Below are 6,210 nucleotides of genomic sequence, written 5' to 3'. Positions count from 1 at the left end.
TTTCTTCCCATAAGCTTTCTTATCTTCTCAAGATGTGAGCAAGAACATATCTGGAAAAAATTTCGTGTCTTTTCTCTAAACTTCTAAAGAAAAAGCACCAAAAATAGGAACAAAAAGTGGTGTAAAAACTCGATTTTATCTCCTGACTTTATGAACTGAACTGAAAAATATGAGTAAGAACTCATAAAACTTCTTTTCTTCTGAAACAAACCCCCAAAATATAAACAAAAACAAATATAAGAAAGTTTTTGCAGATTTATGGAGTATTTGAGTGAAGAGAATCATGTAGATCCATAGATCTAAACTAAACACGAAATGGATCTAACAAAGTTTTTTCCTCACTAAACCTTCTTAATCTTCAGCTCGCTTAACAGATCTGAACATCTTTTGTTTTCCATCTCTTAGCTTCTAAAGGAAGCACCAAATAAACAACTTGAATGAAATTGTACATGAGAAATCAAGAAACAAAAACCAATTTTCTTGAAAATGAGCAAGCAAAAGAGGCAAGACTTGCAAAATACTGTTTGTTCTTCCACTTGCCGAATAAAACTCGAAAATGTGAACAAAGATAGGGAAAAAAACTCATAAAAACCTCTTTTCTCCCCAATTTTCTGAATAATCTATCAAAATATAAACCAAAAGATGGATCTGATAAGATCATTTAACTTGAGAATTGCTCAAATAAACTAAAACAAGGCATATCTAGATATCTGAGCAAAAACGAAGTAGATCTAACGATCTGAGCAAAAACCTCAACAGATCTAAAGATCTGAACGAAAAAAGTGAACATATCAAGAGATCTAAACAATAGTTAAACAGATCTGAAAAGATCTTGGCAAGATCCAAACGGATCTGAACAAATGATGGATAAAAATGAACAAATCTTAGATGAAAACACATCAGATCTGAACAAATCTGGGCAAAATCGAGCTGGAGGCCAACTGAGGCTTCTGCTACTTGCTCGAATCCGGGATGGCGCCAAATGATGCGACAACGACCTCCGACGATTTTGTTGGTCTTCTGCTGCATTGAAGATCTGGATATCACAATCAGAGAGATGCGTTAGAGCCATCCTATGGACTGTGTCCTGGGAGCAGACTCTAACGATTAAGTTAGATTATCTAGTATATCTGAGATGGTTCTCAATAGCTGAAGAGAACCATCTTGGTGCTGGTGGTGGTGTATGGTGGCTGATGACGGCGGGTGGCAGCTGAGCCACCCGACCGAAGTATAGTGTAGTGGCTGAACCATGGGGGAAGAGTCCAAGGGAAATGTCCACCTTCATGGAGGAGTCACTATTCTATTTATAGGGGACAACTAGGTCAAGGGGAATTGGGTCAGGCCTTGGGCCAGCCCAATTCAGGCCCAGCTAGCAAGGAGCCGGGCAAGGCAGCCCGGAGGCACCGGGTGAGGCTGGTGGGCACGCCTTAGGCAAGGCTGACGGGCGCGCACCAGGAGAGGTTGACAAGGGAGTGCCAGGTTGGGCCAGCGGGAGAGTCCCCAGTAAGGCTGGCAAGGGAATGCCAGGCTGGGCCGGCGAGAGAGTCCCCAACAAGGTTGGCAATGGAGTCCCCAGCAAGGCTGGCAAGTGAACGCCAGGCAGGGCTGGCAGGAGCGCGCCAGGCCAGGCTGGCACGCTGGAGTAGTCTAGGCCATGCTAGTGGACCATATATCAACAGTACATGAGTTTGTAACTTTCCGAAAATATTTGTAAAATTTTCATTTTTAAATCATTAAATCCATACAAACATTTGTTCCAAAACCAATCAAAGTAAATTGTATTTTTCAAACATCAGAGTAAAATATTAATAATTAGTACGGAAAAAATCTATCTGGGGATGAGGTGCAGTCAAGTCGGGCCCTTCCCTCTAGAACTAGAAGTACCTAAAAATGTTTAAGCCACAAACTATAAGGACAAAGCTTAGTGAGTTGCCCAAAATACCACATGCCATACACATCAATGGTTCCAGCCCGCTCATTGGGCCCAAACCATCATAACAGGCCCAACCCCATATATAAATGGGCCAAACATAACATACAAATAGTCCCAACCCAACATAAAAAAGGACCCAACCCAACATGCAAATGGGCCCAACCCAACATGTATAACAATGGGCCCAACCGAACATGCAAATGTGCCCACCTAACGTGCATAACAATGGGCCCAACCCAACTTAAATCTAAGAGAAGATATGATGCTCTAAGTGCTCAGGAGGTTAATAAAGTTGCCAAATTTATTACATCCATTGATTCAAATCAAAACCATGAACCAAAATGGAGTAAATAACTTAAATCTAAGAGAATAAACCAAAAAAGTGGAAGCTTGAATCATTACAAATCGTCCAAAAGGTGAAATAAAAGATGAGAAGATGTTGCTAGCTTGATCCTTGCACCAAAAGCTCATTCTAATTCCTTCAAAGGGCACCAAAACCACCAAAGATGAGCAAAAAACACTGAGAGGAATTATGGTTAGGGTCTTCTGGTGTAGGTAATATGTAATTGTATTGGCAAGCTAATTAGGGAAAGATGGCAAGAACTTTTTATGCAGCTGGTGTTTGAGAGTAGGTCGGAGATTACCCTAGGGTAAGCCTAGGATGAGATTAGGATGAGATTATTTGATTCGGGGGCTACCCAATCGTTTGTTTCTCTTGCTCTTAGCAAGAGGTTTTATCAGTCTTCGGGCATGTTGGCTTGCCCTCTAGAGGTCGAGATTGCAGACGACCGATTAGTACGAGCATTGGAGGTTTTCAAAGATTGAGTTTTGAGGTTGTACAACCAGCGTTACCTGGTAGACTTGGTTCTCATATCGTTGCGTGGGAACAAGGTTATTGTAACGCATGTGTTTCTGGGCTTGTCATTATTAGCAATGTAATAGTCAGGTTAACCTTTGTAACCCATTTTGAAATAATAAGAATGTATTATCTGAAAATTATGTGTTTTATGCTTAATTGCTTAATTATGTCTTAATTGAATTAAGAATGTATTCTTACCATAAACCCTAGGTTAGACCTCATAATCTCCTCACCATAATGCTACAACCTTCCATAATGCTCAACCAAAGTACCTTTAATCTTAATCAATGAAAACCTTCTTGCATTTCTACACTGCCTTAAACTAACATTAATATTAAATATTTTGGAAATTTTAGCTTTCATTTTTCTTAAGCTCATTTTTGGTCTTTTTAATATTTCATTAACAAAATGCTTCCCAATCCACCTATAATTCTCAATTGCTCCAAGTTTGAATGCCTTGGAGCAATTGTGATCATCTTTCAGTGACTTAATTTGAAAAGAATGTTTGTCCTTCATCCAAGTGGCCTAGAGTCTAAATGGACATTTATGTGTTGTACCTTTGCTACATTTAGCTAACAACCTGTTCTTATCACTTTTTTCATACCATAAACTATATCCATGTCTAACAACATAATTACCCAATAAACATTTAAGTTCATCGGGGTCAAAAAACTTCATACCTAGTATAGGAACCATCTTCTTCCAATTTTGGTTTGGATCATGGACGGGATACATTAGTTTCACATCAACTTCTTCGTTTGTTGCATATGTGTTGGCACCATCTTCTGATTTCTTGTTAGGTGTAACAACCCGAAAATTTCCGCATCATTTTAATGTAACTCTTTCATAATACAATTCGCGCAACCGATCGTCGTTCCGATTTCGATTTCCGATCTTCCGTTTAATTAAGTCATTATCTAGTACACATTTAAAATGACTTAATGGGTGTCTTAATACATTTAGAAATCATTTTAACACCCAACTTTAGTGATCGGAATATTTCTAGAAATTACTGTGTCGGGTTACGGTAACTCAATCGGGTACGACCAAAAGCCTCGTTTAACACCGGTATCGGGTAGAATTCCACCGTGTCCAAAACTTAAACACTATATATGTTTTAATTTTAATTTTATATATTAATTTATAACTAATAATTAAATAGTAAATATCAAATAATTATAAACAAACTTTTTATCAAGCTTAAAAACACAAATGAGCTTGATATTTAACTGTCAGCTAGGCCGAGCTCAGGCGCATTTAGGCAGGTCTCACAAACAAGTTGAGCCCGAGCCGAGCTCATGTAAAACGTGATGCTTTAAGAAGTTGAGGGTTTATTTTAGTCTATTCATAGTTGCGTGCCAAGTTTGCTTGTTTCCAGGTTCTGAATTTTGATGATATGCTGAGTGGTTTAGATGCGCTCATAGCACATAGGCCTCCTAGGTGCTCAGACGAAATGCCAGATCATATATGAAGTTCTAAATGCACTCACATAGAGAAAAATGTGCCTGATTGGCTGGATTTTACAAGTATATTCTGCTTGATGTGATCATCAATCATCAACAATTTTACCCTCAATAATATCACTTTTATTGGCAAACAGGCAGGAAATTACATATATGTTAATTTATTCACTAAAAAAAAAAAACTTTTGTACCAATGACAAATACCAAAATGGTAATTAAAATGCGTCAAAATTCAAAATGTAATGTTGTTATTTTTTTTTCTTTCATAGTAGTTATGTAGTTCCGTTTCAGCAATAGTCTCCCCCATGTCTAACAAATGAAGGGTTTCAACACACTGATAAAAGTTACGTAAACTTGAAGCAGCATTGAAGTCGCCTACTCTTGATGACACCCCCGTCTTGAGATTATAAACATGGAGCCCATGAGAGAAAGTATTGAGCAACAAAGCTTGCGGATGCAATTCCAAAACACCTAAAATAAAAAGTTGATCTGTTTTCAATTTAAAAACCACAGACCACGAAGCATCTCTCCATACCCGAATCTAACTTTCACTAATTTCATCATTACAAGAAATCAAAGCTAAAGAACCTTGCATGGTTGTTAGTCCCGATGTCACCCAAATCCGAACGGACATAGGCACTGGAATCATATCAAAAACATGAGTGCTCAAATTGAATGTTAGTATACAACTAATGCATCCGGTTTTCTTTTCTCTTTGATTAATATATGTCACCCAATGCAACACTCCATTGAAAAAAAAGGAATCGTAACGGATACTCTGAATCTGATTTTGATGTTTAGGGGAAGCAATCTCACACCATGTGCCACTCTTCACAGCATAAACAAATGAATTGTTGCCTTTGACATTTGATGTCTGGACAACTTTGTAGTCATCACTGATTGGATCGAATCCAAACCCAATCCCTCGCAACGTAAAGGGTTCAGATCTCTGAGGAAATTCAGGCACGATTAGTTTGCGCCTGATTGAAGGGTTCCATAGAATCAAACCTTTTTTAGTCCACAAACAGAAAGTTCCATTACATGAACCAATAGGTGCGCCAGAAGGGAACGGGACTTCTGTTGTTATATCAATGTATCCACGTTTGGGACACAAATACAATGCCAATTCCTCCTCCTCTCCATGTGATGTGTAAAAGAATTCTTGTTGTTTTTCATTTTTGTCATCGCTAATTAGATGAATGAAGTGGATTTTTTTTTGGGATCTAAGAGTGTGCATGCGTATAAAACCAAGGGTAGAAATACAAGTATATAACGATTTAGAGAGTGATCTAAATCGGAGGAGGGATTTCGGTGCTAGTCTTGTAAATATTTCAACGATCAAATCTTCGCATAGATATTCCGACATCTGCATTTTTCCAACAAGATAAAAATCAGTTGCAATCAAAATTCTTCTCTGTTTGCATAACTTTATAATTCTTGTGAATATTCATGGTTATGTAAATGGATGTACAAGATGTTCATCAACTAAAATTGACTGCGAAACTAATGAGCATGAGTAACTCCAACAGAAGTAATATATTTACACAAAAGTTCAATAGTAAAAGAGTTATGTTCTCAATTACATCATCTAGCTAGGTCGATTTCTCATGCAATCCAAATTAACAAATTACTAAAGTCAAAACTAATATAAAACCAAATCAAAGGTTCTGGCTTTGTTTTTCACCAATCCATTAGAAATTCAAGTTTCAGCCTAAGAATTAAAAGCATAAATCAGAATTACGCATGAAAAATAAAACATGATTTATGTTATTTAATCAAAAGACAGAGTTTCCCAAACATGAAACTTATCTATCATTCAATTAAAGCAAAAACAGAAGTTACCTCGAGTAGGAGAATTAAGAAACTGAAAACAGTAAATTTGATAAAAATTTGAATTAGAGCAACCCAGAAAAAGAAATAGCGATTACGTTCCGGCCTTGGTGAGAAGTGAGAAG

This window comes from Lactuca saligna, chromosome 7 (assembly GCF_052625555.1).
Source record: "Lactuca saligna cultivar CGN05327 chromosome 7, ASM5262555v1, whole genome shotgun sequence".
NCBI classification, from domain to species: domain Eukaryota; kingdom Viridiplantae; phylum Streptophyta; class Magnoliopsida; order Asterales; family Asteraceae; genus Lactuca; species Lactuca saligna.
Note: the sequence above shows the minus strand (reverse complement) of the source record.